This window comes from Chiloscyllium plagiosum, unplaced genomic scaffold, assembly GCF_037043375.1.
Source record: "Chiloscyllium plagiosum isolate Xiang-an unplaced genomic scaffold, Cpla_swu_hap1 HiC_scaffold_11, whole genome shotgun sequence".
NCBI classification, from domain to species: Eukaryota; Metazoa; Chordata; class Chondrichthyes; order Orectolobiformes; family Hemiscylliidae; genus Chiloscyllium; species Chiloscyllium plagiosum.
The window spans coordinates 55946018-55964796 of record NW_028270149.1 but is presented as its reverse complement, the minus strand read 5'-3'; the positions used below and the strand labels follow the sequence as shown (position 1 = coordinate 55964796).

The following is an 18779-nucleotide window of genomic DNA, read 5'->3' as shown; positions in this document are numbered from 1 at the left end:
TGGATAAGTCCAAAAAAGACATGCATTTGGACAAAATGTTCAGGATTGGTTACGTGCACATTTAATTCCAAATTAGGCACACACTTAGCACAGACTCTTACGTATAAAGAACCCAAAGAAATCCCTTTGCTCAGTAACTCTTTGAAGATTACCAGTATGCAAGTAGTACACTACATCAGGTGTGGTGAAGACATGGAACAGAACTTCAGCCTGGCCAGCTGCGAATTCTCCCAGAAAACAATGTTTGGTCTTATTTAGAAAATTTAGGGTAGTGAAAGACAGTGATTGAGATACCTCTCATCATTAAAAGTGTGTGTTAGCTGTTTAAATACTTTATAAATGAATTGTGGTTTTACAGGGCTCGGAGTGTCTCTGCTGTAAGAGGAGGAGGAGCCAGTGTTGGACTGGGGTGGACAAAGTTAAAAAGCACAATACCAGGTTATAGTCCACCAGGTTTATTTGGAAGTACCAGCTTTTGGAGCGCTACTCATTTGTCAGGTAGCTAGTGGGGCAGGATTATAAGACACAGAATGAATAGCACAAGATCATAGTGTCATGCAACTGCTACGATATACTGAACAAACCTAGATTACTCTTAAGTCTATGTAAGTCTATGAATGTATTGTTGTCTCTCAGAGACAGGCAACAACCTCCGACAATCTTTCATTGCTTTGGCAATGTCATGACATAGGGTAAAGCCCTCTGTTAATTTAAACCAGACACACATAGAAGTTCACCTTGTTAAATTTTATATCTGAAAATGTGTTGCTGGAAAAGCGCAGCAGGTCAGGCAGCATCCAAGGAGCAGGAGAATCGACGTTTCGGGCATGGGCCCTTCTTCAGGAAGGCCCTCCTTCAGCCCATGCCCAAAACGTCGATTCTCCTGCTCCTGAAACTGGAACTGGAGTACAGGTATTCTGTTAATCATGTTGAATAAGAAGTGGGGGGGGTTTCATTCCTTGAAAGGTATTTGTGAGTGAGTTGGACTTTTAGATAAGACTTATTTGTTAAAAGCACTTAAAACTTCCAAAGGACTTCGTAGTGAATGAAATGATTTTGAAGTGTAGCCACCGTTATATTGTACTTGGTGGTCCAGTAATCCAGGGGCTCACGCTAATGATCTGGGGACATGAGTATGAATGAAAACATCTGGAATTAAAAGGCTAGTTTTAAATGAGAATGAAATCAAGTAGGCGAATGTTAAAAGATTAAATTGGACTATCTCTCTGGACATTTAATGTAATATTAAAGGGTTAAACTGCACTGACTAAACATTTTGGAAGTGAGTGGGGACAACATTCATGCAGAAATGCGAATGACTCCCACTCCATTTAGACAGTCATTTGCTACTACTCTCCTACTATTATCAAGTTAAACTATCATTCAGTCCCTTCAATTCAGAAATGCTTTCATAAACATCCCCTAAAGCTAGGACATATCACACCTACATTGTCTTGAGGAATCACTGAGTCAGGAAATTGTCTGCATAACTATTCCCCAGGACTGGGCATTTAACATTTGCATTATCTCCAAGGATGATCTCATCCTACCATTGTACCTGGAATAATATGTGGTTATGGGGTGGGGGGGAAGTTACCAGAGTATCTGTGAGCATTATCAACTGACCTGTATAAAGGGGATGTGTTTTCTTTGTTCAGGGCCTCTCTGACTTGACTTTGCATGCCTGTGAAGAGGGTCAAAGGGGTCACCTAGCTTGTACAGCCTTTAATAAACGTTAACTGTTTGCTGAAGTTGGTGTGTGCAGATTGCATCTCGTGTGTGAAACCTCGGGAAAAGAACTTAACACGACCACCCAGAATTGACCTAGGCATCAACGACATTCACAAATCCATCCTGTCAACCTTGTAAAGTCCTCCTTATTGACATGTGAGGGCTTGTGCCAAAGTGTCCCAATAGTCAAGCAACAGCATGACTTATTTATGCCTTTAAATTTATACTTTATAAAGAAACAATGGCTCAGTGGTTAGCACAGATGCCTCACAGCACCAGGGTGCCAGGTTCAATTCCAGCCTCTGGCGACTGTCTGTGTGGAGTTTGCACGTTCTCCCCGTGTCTGCGTTGGTTTCCTCCAGGTGCTCCAGTTTACTCCCACAATCTAAAGATGTACAGGTCAAGTGAATTGGCCATGCTAAATTGCCCATAGTGTTAGGTGCATTAGTCAGAGGAAGATGGGTTGGGGTGGGTTACTCTTCAGAGGGTCGGTGTGGACTGGTTGAGCTGAAGGGCCTGTTTCCACACTGTAGGAAATCTAAAATGTAAAATAAAACACTATTACAACCCTGGGTATGTCATGCCCCATTAGTTGTAGGAAGAAAGTTGCCTTGGGACTCCTTGGAATTAAACTTGGACTTCATGTAGTTTCATGGCATCAGGATAAGCATAGGCAAAGAAGTTTCCTGCTGATTACCACCTACTGGGAGAAAGTGAGGACTGCAGCTGCTGTAGATCAGAGTCAAAACGTGTGGTGCTGGAAAAGCCCAGCCGGTCAGGCAGCATCCAAGGAGCAGGAAAGTTGCCATTTTGAGTATAAGCTCTTCATCAGGAATGTGGGGACTGGGCAGGCACCAAGTGGGATGAGAGATAAATGGGAGGAGATGGGGCTAGGGTGAAGATAGCTGGGAATGCGATTGGTAGATGAAGGGGGGGTGATGGTGATCGATTGGAGTGGATAGGTGGGATGGAAGGTGGACAGGTAGAACAGTTTCATGAGGGCGATGCTGAGTTAGAGGGTTGGATTACCACCTCCTGTCAACCCACATCCCCAACAAAAAAAACTGTTAACTTGTTCACTTTGAGGGTGGCAAAGGATGTAATTTGGTTGGAGGGACCTTTTCTCTGAGGATAGAGTGTCCTTGGAATTCCCTGAAAAGGTAATTATGTAGAATTTTAAATTTTTTTTAAGGCTGACTGAGAGAGATTCTTTACTGTTATGAAGGTGTATCTGTGTACTGTGCCTTTAAAAGAGAGAGAGGGAGAGGAAGCTAGCAAGGACTCATTGAAAGCACACAGTGACCTCAACAATTTAAAAATGTAACACATTGATGAAACAAATAGTCATAGAGATGTACAGCACGGAAGCAGACCAGTCGGTCCAACTTGTCCATGCCGACCAGCTATTCCAATCTCATCTCATCCCACTTGCCACCATCCGGCCCATATCCCTCCAAACCCTCCCAATTCATATACCCATCCAGATGCCTTTTAAATGTTGCAATTGTACGAGCCTCCACCACTGGCAGCTCATTCTGTACACTTACCACCCTCTGCGTGAAAAAGTTGCCCCGTAGGCCTCTTTTATATCTTTCCCCTCTCACCCTAAACCTATGCCCTCTAATACATGAGGGAAAAGATTTTGTCTGTTTATCCTATCCAAGCCCGTCATGATTTTACAAACCTCTAAAAGTCACTCCTCAGCCTCCAATGCTCCAGGGAAAACAGCCCTAGCCTATTCAACCTTTCCCTATAGCTCAAATCCTCCAACCCTGGCAACATCCTTGTAAATCTTTACTGAACCCTTTCAGATTTCACAACATCCTTCCGATAGGAAGGAGACCAGAATTGCACGCAGTATTCCAAAAGTGGCCTAACCAATGTCCTGAATAGCTGCAACATGACCTCCCAATTCCTTTACACAATACTCTGACCAATAAAGGAACGCATACCAAACGCCACCTTCACTATCCTATCTACCTGCGACTCTACTTTCAAGGAGCTATGAACCTGCACTCCAAGGTCTCTTTGCTCGGCAACACTCCCTAGGACCTTACCATTAAGTATAGAAGTCCCGCTAAGATTTGCTTTCCCAAAATGCAGCACACCTCACATTTATCTAAATTAATCTAAATTAAATTACATCTGCCACTCCTCAACCTATTGCCGATCTGATCAAGATCCTGTTGTAATCTGAGGTAACCTTCTTCGCTTCCACTACACCTCCAATTTTGGTGTCATCTGCAAACTTACCAACTGTACCTCCTGTGCTCACATCCAAATCATTTATATAAGTGACAAATTAGTGGACCCAGCACTGATCCTTGTGACACTCCACTGGTCACAGGCCTCCAGTTTGAAAAACAACACTCCTCCACCACCTTCTGTCTTCTACCTTTGAGCTAGTTCTGTATCCAAATGGCTAGTTCTCCCTGTATTGCATGAGATCTAACCTTGCTAACCAGTCTCCCATGGGGAACCTTGTTGAACGCCTTACTGAAGTCCATATAGATCACCGCTACCGCTCTGCCCTCATCAATCCTGTTTGTTACCTCTAAAAACTCAAATCAAGTTCACGAGAGATGATTTCCCACGTACAAAGCCATGTTGACTATCCCTAATCAGTCCTTGCCTATCCAAATACATGTACATCCTGTCCCTCAGGATTCCCTCCAACAACTTGCCCACCACTGAGGTCAGGCTCATCGGTCTATAGTTCCCTGGCTTGTCCTTACCATCTTTCTTAAATAGTGGTACCACATTAGCGAACGTCCAGTCTTCTGGCACCTCACCTGTGACTATCGATAATACAAATATCTCAGTAAGGGGCCCAGTAATCACTTCTCAAGCTTCCCACAGAGTTCTCGGGTACACCTGATCAGGTCCTGGGGATTTATCCACGTTTATGCGTTTCAAGACATCCAGCACTTCCTCCATGTAATATGTATATTTTTCCAGATGTCACCGTCTATTTCCCTACATTCTATATCCTCTATGACCTTCTCCACAGAAGACACTGATGCAAAATACTTGTTTAGTATCTTCCCCCATCTCAAATAGCTGGAGTTGCGTTGCCATGGAACAAAAACAAATTCAAACTCGCCCAATCAATTTAAATTATGCCACAGATACCAAAATCCAATCAATTTTGAATTTAATGTTTTGATGACATCCCATGTTTAGGGGTATAAAACTGGACATTTTGAACAGTTAAGGGAAGGACTGCCAAGAACACAAAGTATAGACTGCTAGCCGAATGGCTCTCTGAAAGTACTTGTCCATAAGACATTTGTGCAGCAGCACACTGAAGCTGACCTAGAGAAAAATCTACAGAGGAAAATCAACAAAGGAGTTTCAACAAAGCTGACTAGTTTTGAAACATGATTTTGTTTCTAAGTTATCTAATGAGGGACTTTTAAGTGGTTTTGCAAATCCCCTCTGTTTATAAGAAAATAGTTCAAGAAATGATCTATCATCTTTTCAGAGAAACTAGGAATCAATATCAATGCAATTCTTTGGGGACTGCAGGCATCTGAGAACGATTTTATAAATCTATTCTGAGAATTATTCTGTATAGACAGAATGTAGTAAGAGACAGAGGATGATTATGTCCTGCCTCAAAAATCTAATAACCAATCTCCCTGAAACTCTTGGAAGATTTAATATGACATATTAAATATGGACAAATCAGCATCAGTGTAATATTATCGGAATATTGTAGATTTAAGCTCCTATCCTGTCCTTAAGCCCATGCAAGAAAAACTCGGCATGACACTGAGAAAATACTTAATGATCTAATGGTACCCATACAGGTGAACCAAATAGATCACATCATACCATTTGAAGAAAACTGAGTTCATCGGATAACCTGCCTTCATAATATTCATTCTCAACTAAAAAATTAACTGGTCACTAAAGTTATTATATACGTACAAGTTAGCTGCTACTTATGCCTACCAATAGGTGACAAAACTGGAAAAGTTGGTTATACAGCAATTCTGGACGTTACAATGACATTTAAAGAATTATTTAGAAGTACTAGCTTTCAGAGTGCTGCCCCTTCATCAGGTAACTGGGGAGCAGGATCATAAGACACAGGATCTTGGACTACAACCTGGTGTTGTGTGATTTTTAATATCCACTCCAGTCCAACACTGGCACCTCCACATCATTAAAAGAATTGGAGTTGTTATTTTTCCATCATGGTTACAGACTATCTTTTAGCCGATATTAAGGACAACTTTACCACATCCAAATAGCCTTAAACTAATCTTAAAATCCACAGCAACCAATGCGTCAAGTAAGCTACTGTCATGAAAGCTGTACAGGCTGACAAAGATTTTGTGTAGATAATTAACAGTAAGCCAGTAAAATCTACTTGTATAATGGAGCAGTGATTTCTGGTATTTACATATGCAGCGATGAAGACTAGGAATGGAATTTCCCCTTCCTGATATGATATAAGCAATCGCACAAAAGGTGGGAAAACACAGTGAGAACTGAAATAGAGAGAATTCCTGTTGAGAAATTATTTTCAGATTTTCTCCCTCAAGTGTGAAATGGCAACTTCAGAATCTTACCATTGAGCATTAACTGCCTTATTTCCATGCATTTGCATCTCATTTAAAGCCCAATTTGCCTTGTTTATATGCCATTCCTAATTCTCCTTTCATCCCAAAGCAATTAGACAACACAAATTTTCGATATATAAATTAAAGCAGGTATCAAGCTTTGCAGCTTGCCAAACACTCATTCCAGCCATTATGTAATTGCTTCTTCACAACAATGTGCCTGCATCTCCGGGGCCACTGGCCTCCACAATCCATGCAAATCAACATTGATTGTTTGCCAGTATCATGACATCAGCAGACCTGTACTCAGACAAATCTTCATACAACTTCAGCCATTGAAGCTGAGAAGTGCCTAGAACTTCCACACTTCTGCCAGGTTGCTCTGTGTTCAATGACATGCATCCCCAGCATCTACATGGGATGTATCAATGGCTCTTAGCTTGCTTGCTTAGCACTCACTCAGAGGCTGTCAGCTTCTCTAAACTACACATAGCTTTCTTAGCAAAAGCTCACTAATTTCAGTGAAAAACAGATGTGCAGAGTATTTCTTAAAAGGTAAGTGACTGGAAAATGCAGATGTACAAAAGGACCTAAGTGCCCTTGTCAATAATTCAATGAAGATTAACATGCGGTTGAGGCAAGATGTCAGGATGGTTAGTGGAATGTTAGCCTTTGTTGCAAGAGGATTTAAATACAGAAGAAGTAGAGACTTGCTTCAATTGTCTAGGAGCTTTGCTAGAATGCACCTGGAGTTTTACGTACAGTTTTAGTCTCCTTAACTCAGGAAAGACATTATCGCCGAAAAGGGAATCCAACAAATGCTCATTAGGTATGTTCCTAAGACAATCATTTGGAGAGATTAGGCTTGCATCCTCTAAGGTTTTGAAAAATAGGAGCTGATCTAATTGGAACCTACAAGGAACTTAAAGGGATACATAGAATTAGATGCAGGTAAGTTGATTCCACACACTGGGGAGTCTTGAGCCATGGGAGACTATTTAAAAATAGTGAGGAAGCCATTTATATCTGAGAAGAGGAGAATTTTTTTAAATCTCAGACTATTGTGAACCTTAGAAATTCTCTGCCACAGAGTTTAATGGAAGCTCAATCTTTCAGTATGTTTAGAGATTAATAAAAGTTTGACATGACAGGAACATAAGGTTATAGGGATGGGATGAGTAAAAGGTATTCAAGAGCTTGATTGTGTTTATTGGTAGGCAGGCTCGACTCGCTGAGTGACCTGCTTCTGTTCTTATGTTTAGCACTGACTTCTGGGTCGCTAGCTTCTGCGTGGCTCGCATTGCTTTCTTACCACACAGTATCTTTGGTGCACAGCTACAGGGTGCCAGCCTCTGTGGCTTGCCTTGCTTTTTAGACATGTGATGGTCGGGAGCACGGAACAAAAAGACTACAAGGAGTGCACATGTTACTGTCAATGTCAGACTGACAGCATGAGTCAGCTGTTTATGTGGCAAACATATTGCACATACTTCAAGCAAATGGCCATATGTAAAACACAAAGCAGGGGGCAGTCATTAGTTATCATTCTTGGGGGATGGTAGTCAGTTAAGGGGCTAATCCAATTATACTACAAGGAGTTGGTCAAGGTCAATCTGGCATTTGATCCTTACAGTCTTTACAGTCCCAAGGTTGGGCCATGGTTAGTCCAGCAGGTCAAGTGCAAATAGTTCAAGGATTACAGATAGGCAGTTGGGGTGTTGTATAAACATGTGCAATGGTAGGATTAGGGTAAATGATGACACTGAGAATGTGAGGTAGCAAAGATGAGATTGCAGCTCTTACCCTTGCAGAGCACAGATGATCACTGATCTTCTTACCATATTGCTGGTGTGCTTTTTTCAACTGGTACACAGAACTGACATGAAATCACTGAATACCCACAGTGTGGAAATATGTTATTTGGCCCAACCAATCCAAACTGACCCTCTAAAGAGTATCCCACCAAGACACACCCACTTACCCTATCCGTATAACCCCACATTTCCATGGCTAATCAACATAGTCTGCACATCCCTGAACACTATTGGCCAAACCACTTAACCTGCACATCTTAGAGTGTGGGAGGAAATCCACGCAGACAAAGTGAGAATGTGCAAACTCCACACAGACTGAGGCTCGAATAAAACTTCGGTTCCTGGTACTGAGGTGGCAGTGCTAACCACTGAGCCACCATGCTGCTCCAGCTTTGCACAGTGGCAGTATTATAACTTAAGGTTTAACTAAAGCGTAATTATTATTGTTTGCTGAAATCTGTGAATAACTTGGCTACGTCTGGTGGCATGGCAGTCAGCTGGAAAACGGATTCGCAAAACCTTAAAGATATCTTTCAGCAAGGCAAATGGGATGCAAGTTTCCTTCAGCAGTGACCACAAAAGTTTGGCCATTACTGATTCTAAGGAATCTTTTGTCCATTTGTACAAGAGAAAAAAAGGCTAATTTTTGACCAAAGTCAGGGCAATATGCTTTTAAGAAAGCTTAAGGCTCCTAAGTTTCAAGACATTCTACACAAAACATTAAGCAAAGAAAATGTGAACCTACTAGATGCACAAATGCATTCTTTAATAAAACGGTGGCAAACATAGTCCATGCAATGAGGCATATTAAAACCTCCTATTTGGATAAGGCATCACAATATGTAGTACTTTATCAAGTCACTGTTAATAGTTTCTGAGTTTGGTTTCCTATTCTGTGATGGATTAGTTAGGGCAAAAATAATTGGCTTCAACTTTCTTGGACAAAGACAGGGAGTAGGGCAGGATAAAATCTTAACAAAGACCTTACTCCTATTTTCCTGAACAAGAACATGTGCACTGGACAAAGCTTTAAGAAGTGGTACAATTAAAATTAGAAAATTGGAAATCAAAAATTACATGTCACCGCATTTTAAAGACAAAACCGTTATAATTTCTGTTAAGAGAAACATGCTTTAAACCTTTATCAATCAGGCGTGAACCAAAAAACTTGTCCAAGGAGAGAAAACCTCTTTAGCTTAGCAGTTTCTCCAATTAGTAAACCATAGGCAGTCCTTTAAGCTTCTTCTTGTATTAAATATTCTGGTTTAAAGGACCAGGCCAACACTCATTGGTGCTTAAAAACAAAAAAAACTTTTAAAAGCTTGAGTTACAGATTGAAAAATCAAACTTTAAATACTTGAACTTATTAATTTTCAGAATTCACACAGCATGGAAATATTAAATAAATAGATTAAGCTTCATTAATCATTACTTACTTAATGACAAGCAAAAGCTTTTGCAAGATTTTTGCTTCAAGTGGTAAAACAAAAATAATCAATATGAAGCTTATGCTTATAGTTCGAACAGGAATTCCTGGACGTAGCTTCATTGCTTATTCACTTAAGGAAATAGAATGATTATAATCTTTGTGTCATCCCTGTTCTCTATTTACCAAAGCTTAGTGAAACAATAGAACCGAACACAATGTGACATATTGTGGACAAATTATATATTGTGCAATTTAAAACTAAACAAAGGCAAAAAAAAATCCAAGTACGTTGTAATATTGGTCAATGGTTATGATTCTAATGTATCATTTCTCATGCAGTTAATATAAACAAAGGAATGAAGAAATTATTAATACCAAACCAAAACAGCAAATCTGCAATTAGCATGTGTTTCATCAGCCGCACGAATATACAAGGTAATGAGATCTGATTTGAAAAAGAGAATTCATCAAATAATTGATCATTGAGCTTTTTTAAGAAAATATTTTCCAAAAACAAAGAGTCCTGGAATTGTACAGTTCCATTAATTTTGTTAATGATTTTCAAATAATTAGTTCTATTCTTCAGTGAAGTGCAATAGATCTATCCAAATTCAATATATCAGTGGAAAAGACATTACAAAACAGCACACATCATCCTGTTAGTCTGCCAATGCAATATTATTGTAAGTAAGCAAATGTCATCAGGCCAATTAAATTTTTTTGAAAAAAAAGGCTATCTGAATTAATGAAACTACTTTATTTTGTACTGTTGATAAAACCATACCAGTGCACTACAGTGGGTGAGCTACAGGAATTCTCATGTTCAAAATGGAGCACCCTGACAAAATCTCTGATGTTCAAAATGTCTCCTATCATGGAACACAAGCCTTGTAATACCCACAGCATTTGAATTATATGAATCTAAGAAAACAAGAACTGGTAGCAGAAGTAAACAATTCAGTCTCTGGAGCTTGCTCTGCCATTTAATACAACCATGGCTGCGCTCATCACAATCTCAACTGCCACCCCTTACCCTAAAACAATAACCTCTTGTTCTGGCTTGCCTCACAAAGGGAAACATCTGCTTTATGTCTACTTTATCAATACACTTTAGCATCTTATATATATGATCTCCTCTCATCCTTCTAAAGTTGAGAAAACATAGGCCTAAACTGCTTAATCTCTTCATAAAATAAGCTAAGCATTTCATTTAACATTTTAATACTACTACTTAATACCTGCTCTAGGGTACTTACCCCACAAGTGTACTCCCAAAAATATTACATCTCACAATAAGGAGTTAATTATCTTGATTGTTCAGGCACTGCAACAAATTGAGTAAGCATGGGCTCAGTAAAGTGACAAGTCTGTTACTTGCTTAGGTCTGTTCAGAGAGTTCATGTTTCCAAACAATAGATTTCCAGACTGGAGAAGTTTCAGACTTCACTAATCCTTTGTATCTGTCTTTTTTATTTAGCTATTTACAAATCACCTTAATTCACCCTTTTTGATCAATATGTAGTTCTCTTCCTCCTTTCCTCTGAATCTTATTTCTTTCTACATTCGCAGTCTTACAAAATACCTGTGCATTTCTCATCCATGAAAGTTACACAGTTGAACCATCATTACTTGTTTCTCTTTAATGATGTTGACTAACCTATTCTGTAATTCCACCACTTCCTTTTTGAAATTTCTAAATTACAAAGGGAAACATGCAAAATTTGTAAATGAAAAAATCAACTATTTAAAAATAACATCTTTTTTAACCAACAGAATCAATCAATAAGCACATCGACCTGGACCCAATATACCGGCCACTGCAGCGGACAGCTGGAACTGACAACCGGAAGCGGCAGGTACAAATCACTATAAATGCCAGAGAAAACATCACAGAAGTGCTTCACAGGAGGCTCCCAAGCACTGAGGATGTCACCTAGACAGGGGACAAAACGTCTGCAACACAAATTCCCAGCTCGGCGAACAGAACCACAACAACAAGCACCCGAGCCACAAATCTTCTCCCAAACTTTGATGTACAGTATGGAAACTGACCCTTCGGTCCAACTCGTCCATGCCGACCAGATATCCCAACCCAATCTAATCCCACCTACCAGCACCCGGTCCATATCCCTCCAAACCCTTCCTATTCATAAATCCATCCAGATGCCTTTTAAATGTTGCAATCGTACTAGCCTCCACCACTTCCTCTGGCAGCTCATTCCATACACATACGACCGTCTGCATGAAAAAGTTGCCCCTCAAATCTCTTTCCCCTCTCACCCTAAACCTATGCCCTCTACTTCTGGGCTCCCTGACCCCAGGGAAAAAAAACCTTGTCTATTTATCCTATCCAAGTCCCTCATGACTTTATAAACCTCTATAAGGTCACCCCCTTAGCCTCCGACACTCCAGGGAAAACAGCCTTAGCCTATCCAACCTCTCCCTATAGCTCAAATCCTCCAACCCTGGCAACAACATGCAAATCTCTTCTGAACCTTTTCCAAGTTTCATAACATCCTTCCAATAATGGCTGGTAAAAAGCTGTTCATGAACCTGCTGGTGCATGTGTTCAGGTTTCTGCTTTCATAATCTTTAAAATTTCTTGCATACTTTAATCAGCAGTGCCTCAATGAAAAGAAAGCTATTTTGGCTTTCAGTGCTGCAAAGAACCAACAGACGAGATAAGTCCACAATTTCAGGCATGTGAGGATTAGTTTTAGATAGCTTCCAATCTCTCCTAGCTCTTCTCACTCATTTCTGGTTCCCCAAGATTCTTGCTCTTCCCTAGTAACCCAGTCCCATTAACTTTGGAATAGGGAACCCCCTCAAGAAGATGATGGAAAGATAGAAGCAAATTACTGCAAATATTAGAAACTATACTCAAAATAAAAATGTTGGAGATCACAGCGAGTCAGGCAGCATCCATAAACAGAAAGCATACTAACATTTTGAGTCTAGATGAAGAGTCATCCAGACTTGAAATGTTAGCTTGCTTTCTCTCCATGGATGCTGCCTGACCCACTGTGATCTCCAGCACTTTTGATTTCAGATGGAAAGATAGGCTGGGAGCAGCTGGAAAGGAGCACTGAGGGAGTCACGACCATTGTATTGCAATAAAGCCTTCATCTACCTTGCGTGGTGGACTTATGCCTCTGGTGATGACCCCTAATGATTCGCATGTAAACATTCAAGCACATTTAGGGGCAAATAAATCAAAATTCTTGAGTTAATGTTCTGTGCTGCTTTAAGAATTGGAATAATGGGATTATCAACATGGGTTGAATATTTCAGTGCCTTCCAGGGTGAAGTGGCATCACCATTGCATTCCTTACATTGTTCTGGAACTTTGGAAAAAAAACAGCAGTTTTAAAAGGGAGAAGAACAGACAAAGGAAGCACATGGTGAGGACAGTACAGGAGAGAGAGAGAGAGAACCGGCACAGTTACTGCCTTTGCTGTTTTTGAATTCAAGTGTTGCTGGACATCAGAGAGCATCTGGGAAAATTAACAAACAGTGAATTTCACAACTAATCTTGGAGGAACCAGTGGGGGCAAAGTTCACAACACAGAATCAGATAAGTTAATTGTTGTTTTAAGTCTGTCCAAAAGAAAGGCTGTATTAGTGAGTACAGTGGGTTCTTTCTTGATTATATGTTTTAGGAGATAAGTCTCTTGATTAAACTTAAAATATAAGCCACAGCTATTAATTTAACCTGGTGCAGTGTTTTGTAGAGGAATAAGACGGTGTTATTTTCTTGGTCTGTAGATTGCGAAGGAGCAAAAATGGCCTTTGCAGTGATATGTACTTCTTGTCAGATGTGGGAGTTTAAAGAGAGTTTAAGGGTTACTGCGGATTGTATCTGCCATAAAGGCTGTTGGATGCGAATCTTATCAGATTGAGTGGATCGGTTGGAGAGACAGATAGAAGTGATGAGGAATTTGCAACAGCAACAGTATGTGATGGATGGCAGTTATAGGAAGGGGGGAAAAGTCTCAGATACAGTCACATAGATGGGTTAACTCCAGGAAGGGTAAGAAAGGTAGGCAGCTAATGCAGGAGTCTTTTGTGGATATACCCATTTCAAACAGGTATGCTGTTTTGGAAAATGTAGGGGGTGATGGATTCTCAGGGGAACTCAGCACGAACAGCCAAGATTCTGGTATTGAGACTGGCTCTAATGCAACGAGAGGTACATCGGTTTCAAAGAGACCAATTGTGTTTGGGGATTCTGTGGTCAGAGGTACAGACAGATGTTTCTATAGCCAGCAGAGAAAAAGCAGAATGGTATGTTGTTTCCCTGGTGCCAGGATCAAGGATGTCTTGGAGAGGGTGCAGAATGTTCTCAAGGAGGAGAGGGCCCAGCAAGAGGTCATTGTCCACACTGGAACCAATGATATAGGAAGGGAAAAGGTTGAGACTCTGAAGGGAGATTACAGAGAGTTAGGCAGAAATTTAAAAAGGAGGTCCTCAAGAGTAATAATATCTAGATTACTCCCAGCGCTACGAGCTAGTGAGGGAAGGAATAGGAGGATAGAGCAGATGAATGCATGGCTGAGGAGCTGGTGTATGGGAGAAGGATTCACATTTTTGAATCATTGGAATCTCTTTTGGGGTAGAAGTGAACTGTACGAGAAGGACGAATTGGAAGGGGACTAATATATTGGCAGGGAAATTTGCTATAACTGCTTGGGAAGATTTAAACTAGTAAGGTGGGGAGGGGGAGGGGGAGGGGGAGGGGGAGGGGGGGGTGGGGGCGGGATGGGACCCAGGGAGATAGCGAGGAAAGAGATCTATCTTGAGACTGGTATAGCTGAGAACAGAAGAGGGTCAAACAGTTAGGGCAGGCAGGGACAAGGTAGGACTAATAAATTAGACTGCATTTATTTCAATGCAAGGGACCTAACAGGGAAGGCAGATGAACTCAGGGCATGGTTAAGAACATGGGACTGGGATATCATAGCAATTACAGAAACATGGCTCAGGGATGGGCAGGACTGGCAGCTTAATGTTCCAGGATACAAATACTACAGGAAGGATAGAAAGGGAAGCAAGAGAGGAGGGTGAATGGCAATTTTGATAAGGGATAGCATTATAGCTGTGCTGAGGGAGGATATTTCCGGAAATACATCCAGGGAAGTTATTTGGGTGGAACTGAGAAATAAGAAAGGGACGGTCACCTAATTGGGATTGTATTATAGACCCCCTAATAGTTGAGAAACAAACTTGTAAGGAGATCTCAGCTATCTGTAGGATTAATAGGGTAGTTATGGTAGGGGATTTTAACTTTCCAAACATCGACTGGGACTGCCATAGTGTTAAGGGTTTAGATGGAGAGGAATTTCTTATGTGCGTACAAGACAATTTTCTGATTCAGTATGTGGATGTACTTACTAGAGAAGGTGCAAAACTTGACCTACTCTTGGGAAATAAGGCAGGGCAGGTGACTGAGGTGTCAGTGGGGGAGCACTTTGGGGCCAGCAACCATAATTCTATTCGTTTTAAAATAGTGATGGAATAGGATAGACCAGATCTAAAAGTTGAAGTTCTAAATTGGAGAAAGGCCAATTTTGACGGTATTAGGCAAGAACTTTCGAAAGCTGATTGGAGGCAGATGTTTGCAGGTAAAGGGACGGCTGGAAAATGGGAAGCCTTCAGAAATAAGATCACGAGAATCCAGAGAAAGTATATTCCTGTTAGGGTGAATGGGAAGGCTGGAGGTATAGGGAATGCTGGATGACTAAAGAAATTAAGGGTTTGGTTAAGAAAAAGAAGGAAGCATCTGTCAGGTATAGACAGGACAGATCGAGTGAATCCTTAGAAGAGTATAAAGGAAGTAGGAGTATACTTAAGAGGGAAATCAGGAGGGCAAAAAGGGGACATGAGATAGCTTTGGCAAATAGAATTAAGGAGAATCCAAAAGGGTTTTTACAAATATATTAAGGACAAAAGGGTAACTAGGGAGAGAATAGGGCACCTCAACGATCAGCAAGGTGGCCTTTCTAAGGAGCCACAGAAAATGGGGGAGATGCTAAATGAATATTTTGTATCAGTATTTACTGTGGAAAAGGATATGGAAGATATAGACTATAGGGAAATAGATGGTGACATCTTGCAAAACGTCCAGATTACAGAGGAGGAAGTGTTGGATGTCTTGAAACGGTTAAAGGTGGATAAATCCCCAGGACCTGATCAGGTGTCCCCGAGAACTCTGTGGGAAGCTAGAGAAGTGATTGCTGGCCTCTTGCTGAGATATTTGTATCATCGATACACAGATGAGGTGCTGGAAGACTGGAGGTTGGCAAACGTGGTGCCACTGTTTAAGAAGGGCGGTAAAGCCAAGCCAGGGAATTATAGAATGGTGAGTTGACTTCAGAGGTGGGCATGTTGTTGGAGGGAATCCTGAGGGACAGGATGTACATGTATTTGGAAAGGCAAGGACTGATTCGGGAGAGTCAACATGGCTTTGTGCGTGGGAAATCATGTCTCACAAACTTTATTGAGCTTTTTGAAGATGTAACAAAGAAGATTGATGAGGGCAGAGTGGTAGACGTGATCTTTATAGACTTCAGTAAGGCGTTCGACATGGGAGACTGATTAGCAAGGTTAGATCTTGTGGAATACAGGAAGAACTAGCCATTTGGATACAGAACTGGCTCAAAGGTAGAAGACAGAGGGTGATGGTGGAGGGTTGTTTTTTAGATTGGAGGCCTGTGACCAGTGGAGTGCCACAAGGATTGGTGCTGGGTCCTCTATTTTTTGTCATCTACATAAATGATTTGGATGCGAGCATAAGAGGTACAGTTAGTAAGTTTGCAGATGACACTAAAAGTGGAGGCGTAGTGGACAGCGAAGAGGGTTACCTCAGATTACAAGATTTGGACCAGATGGGCCAATGGGCTGAGACATGGCAGATGGAGTTTTATTCAGGTTAATGCGAGGTGCTGCATTTTGGGAAAGCAAATCTTAGCAGGACTTATACACTTAATGGAAAGGTCCTGGGGAGTGTTGCTGAACAAAGAGACCTTGGAGTGCAGGTTCATAGCTCCTTGAAAGTGGAGTCACAGGTAGCTGCCAGAGGATGTGGTGGAGGCTGGTACAATTGCAACATTTAAGAGGCATTTGGATGGGTATATGAATAGGAAGGATTTGGAGGGATATGGCTGGGTGCTGGCAGGTCGGACTAGATTGGGTTGGGATATCTGGTCGGCATGGATAGTGAAGAAGGCGTTTGGTATGCTTTCCTTTATTGGTCAGAGTATAGAGTTGGGAGGTCATGTTGCGACTGTACAGGACATTGGTCAGGCCACTGTTGGAATATTGCGTGCAATTCTGGTCTCCTTCCTGTTAGAAAGATGTTGTGAATCTTGAAAGGGTTCAGAAAAGAATTACGAGGATTTTGCCAGGGTTGGAGGATTTGAGCTATGGGGAGAGGCTGAACAGGCTGGGGCTGTTTTCCCTGGAGCGTTGGAGGCTGAGGGGTAACCTCATAGAGGTTTACAAAATTATGAGGGGCATGGATAGGATAAATAGACAAAGTCATTTCCCTGGGGTTGGGGAGTCTAGAACTAGAGGGCATAGGTTTAGGATGAGAGGGGAAAAGATATAAAAGAGACCCAAGGGGCAACTTTTTCATGCAGAGGGTGGTACGTGTATGGAATGAGCTGCCAGAGGATGTGGTGGAGGCTGGTACAATTGCAACATTTAAGAGGCATTTGGATGGGTATATGAATAGGAAGGATTTGGAGGGATATGGCTGGGTACTGGCAGGTCGGACTAGATTGGGTTGGGATATCTGGTCGGCATGGACAGGTTGGACCGAAGGGCCTGTTTCCATGCTGTACATCTCTATGACTAATAGCATCAAATTTCTTTGCATCGCATACTACTGAGGAAGGAAAATCTGGGCCAAAGCCTGACTTTGTTTCATTACAGCCCTCTGAGGATTTCCAAATATTGACCACCCTCTGAGTGAATTTTTTTTAATCTCAGTGACAAATAGCTTATCCCTTAGCCTGAAACTATGCCCCCTGTTACACATTCACTCACCAGGGGAAAATTTCTATCTACAGGTGAATGATCTAATTACACCCGTTAAAAAAAAGGTACAAGTCTCAGTGAGATCATGTCTCATTTTTTGAAACTTAAGAGAATATGGGCCCAGTTTCCTCAAGCTCTCCTCAAAAAAAACCCCAAGAGACTAGTTTGGTGAACCGCCAGTGCACTTTGTCAATGGCAAGTATGTCTTCTTTAGATAAGGAAATCAAAATTATACACAATACTCCAGGTGCAGTTTCATCCAGACTCTAGTCAATTGCAGCAAACAGCTGTACTCAAAACACCTTGTGAAAAACACCATACTATTCGTTGCTGAGTGTTTGCTACACCTCCTTTTAGCAACTCATACAGATATATAGGACCTTTTGAATTTGAACACTTTCCAACTTTGCTCCCTCTCTTTTTGTTTTTTCTAACCAAAGTGAATTACTTCAGACTATCTTAGTGGGCTGTAATGAATCAAAATTGAAAAATGTGGTGCTGGAAAAACACAGCAGGCCAGGCAGCATCCGAGGAGCAGGAGAATCGACGTTCCGGGCATAAGCCCTTCTTCAGCACTCACTTTCTCCCTGTAATGAATCAAAGCCAATTATCTATGAACATGCATAAATGGGTAAGAACATGACCTCCTGAAGACTCCTTGCATCATCCTTCCAATTTACATTTTTATCTAGTTTTATGTAAATCAACAAATTTGGGAATATTACAATTGGTCACCACCTCCAAATCATTTACATAACTCATGAACAGCAGGGGCCCAAGCATGACCTTTGTAGTTCCTAACTGATAACAGTCAGTAATCCAGAGAATAACTGTATTCCTAACCTGTGTTTTCTGTCTCATATCCTATTCCCAATCCATAGCAGAACATTATCCATGTTTAATCTGGGTAAGAATGACATGCTTCACTTTGGGAGATCAAATTTTAAGGAAAAGAATAAGGTTAATGGCAGGACCCTGAACAGCATTGACATACAGAGGGATTTTGGGTTTCAACTTCATAGCACCCTGAAAGTGGCCTCACAAGTAGATAGGATGAGAAAGAAGTTGTATGGTATATTGGCTTTTATTGGTAGGGGAATGGAGTATAAGAGTCAGAATATCATGTTGTAGCTTTATACGACTTTAATGAGGCCACATTTACAGTATTATGTTCAATTGTGGTTGCTGCATTACAGG

At 41.2% G+C, this 18779-nt stretch overlaps 1 protein-coding gene across 4 annotated transcripts in view; it reads right to left on the bottom strand.

Moving 5' to 3' along the window:
• The window catches only part of LOC122557199 (ecto-NOX disulfide-thiol exchanger 2), a 223516-nt gene that overhangs the window by 156502 nt on the left and 48235 nt on the right, over nucleotides 1-18779 (bottom strand). The window contains exon 1 of one of the 4 annotated variants that reach the window (XM_087992081.1): nucleotides 1627-1645. The exons of the other annotated variants lie outside the window; for them this stretch is intronic. The gene's annotated coding sequence lies outside the window, so the exon portion shown is untranslated. Of the gene's footprint in view, nucleotides 1-1626; nucleotides 1646-18779 lie in introns of those variants that run through there. 4 annotated transcript variants of the gene reach the window in all.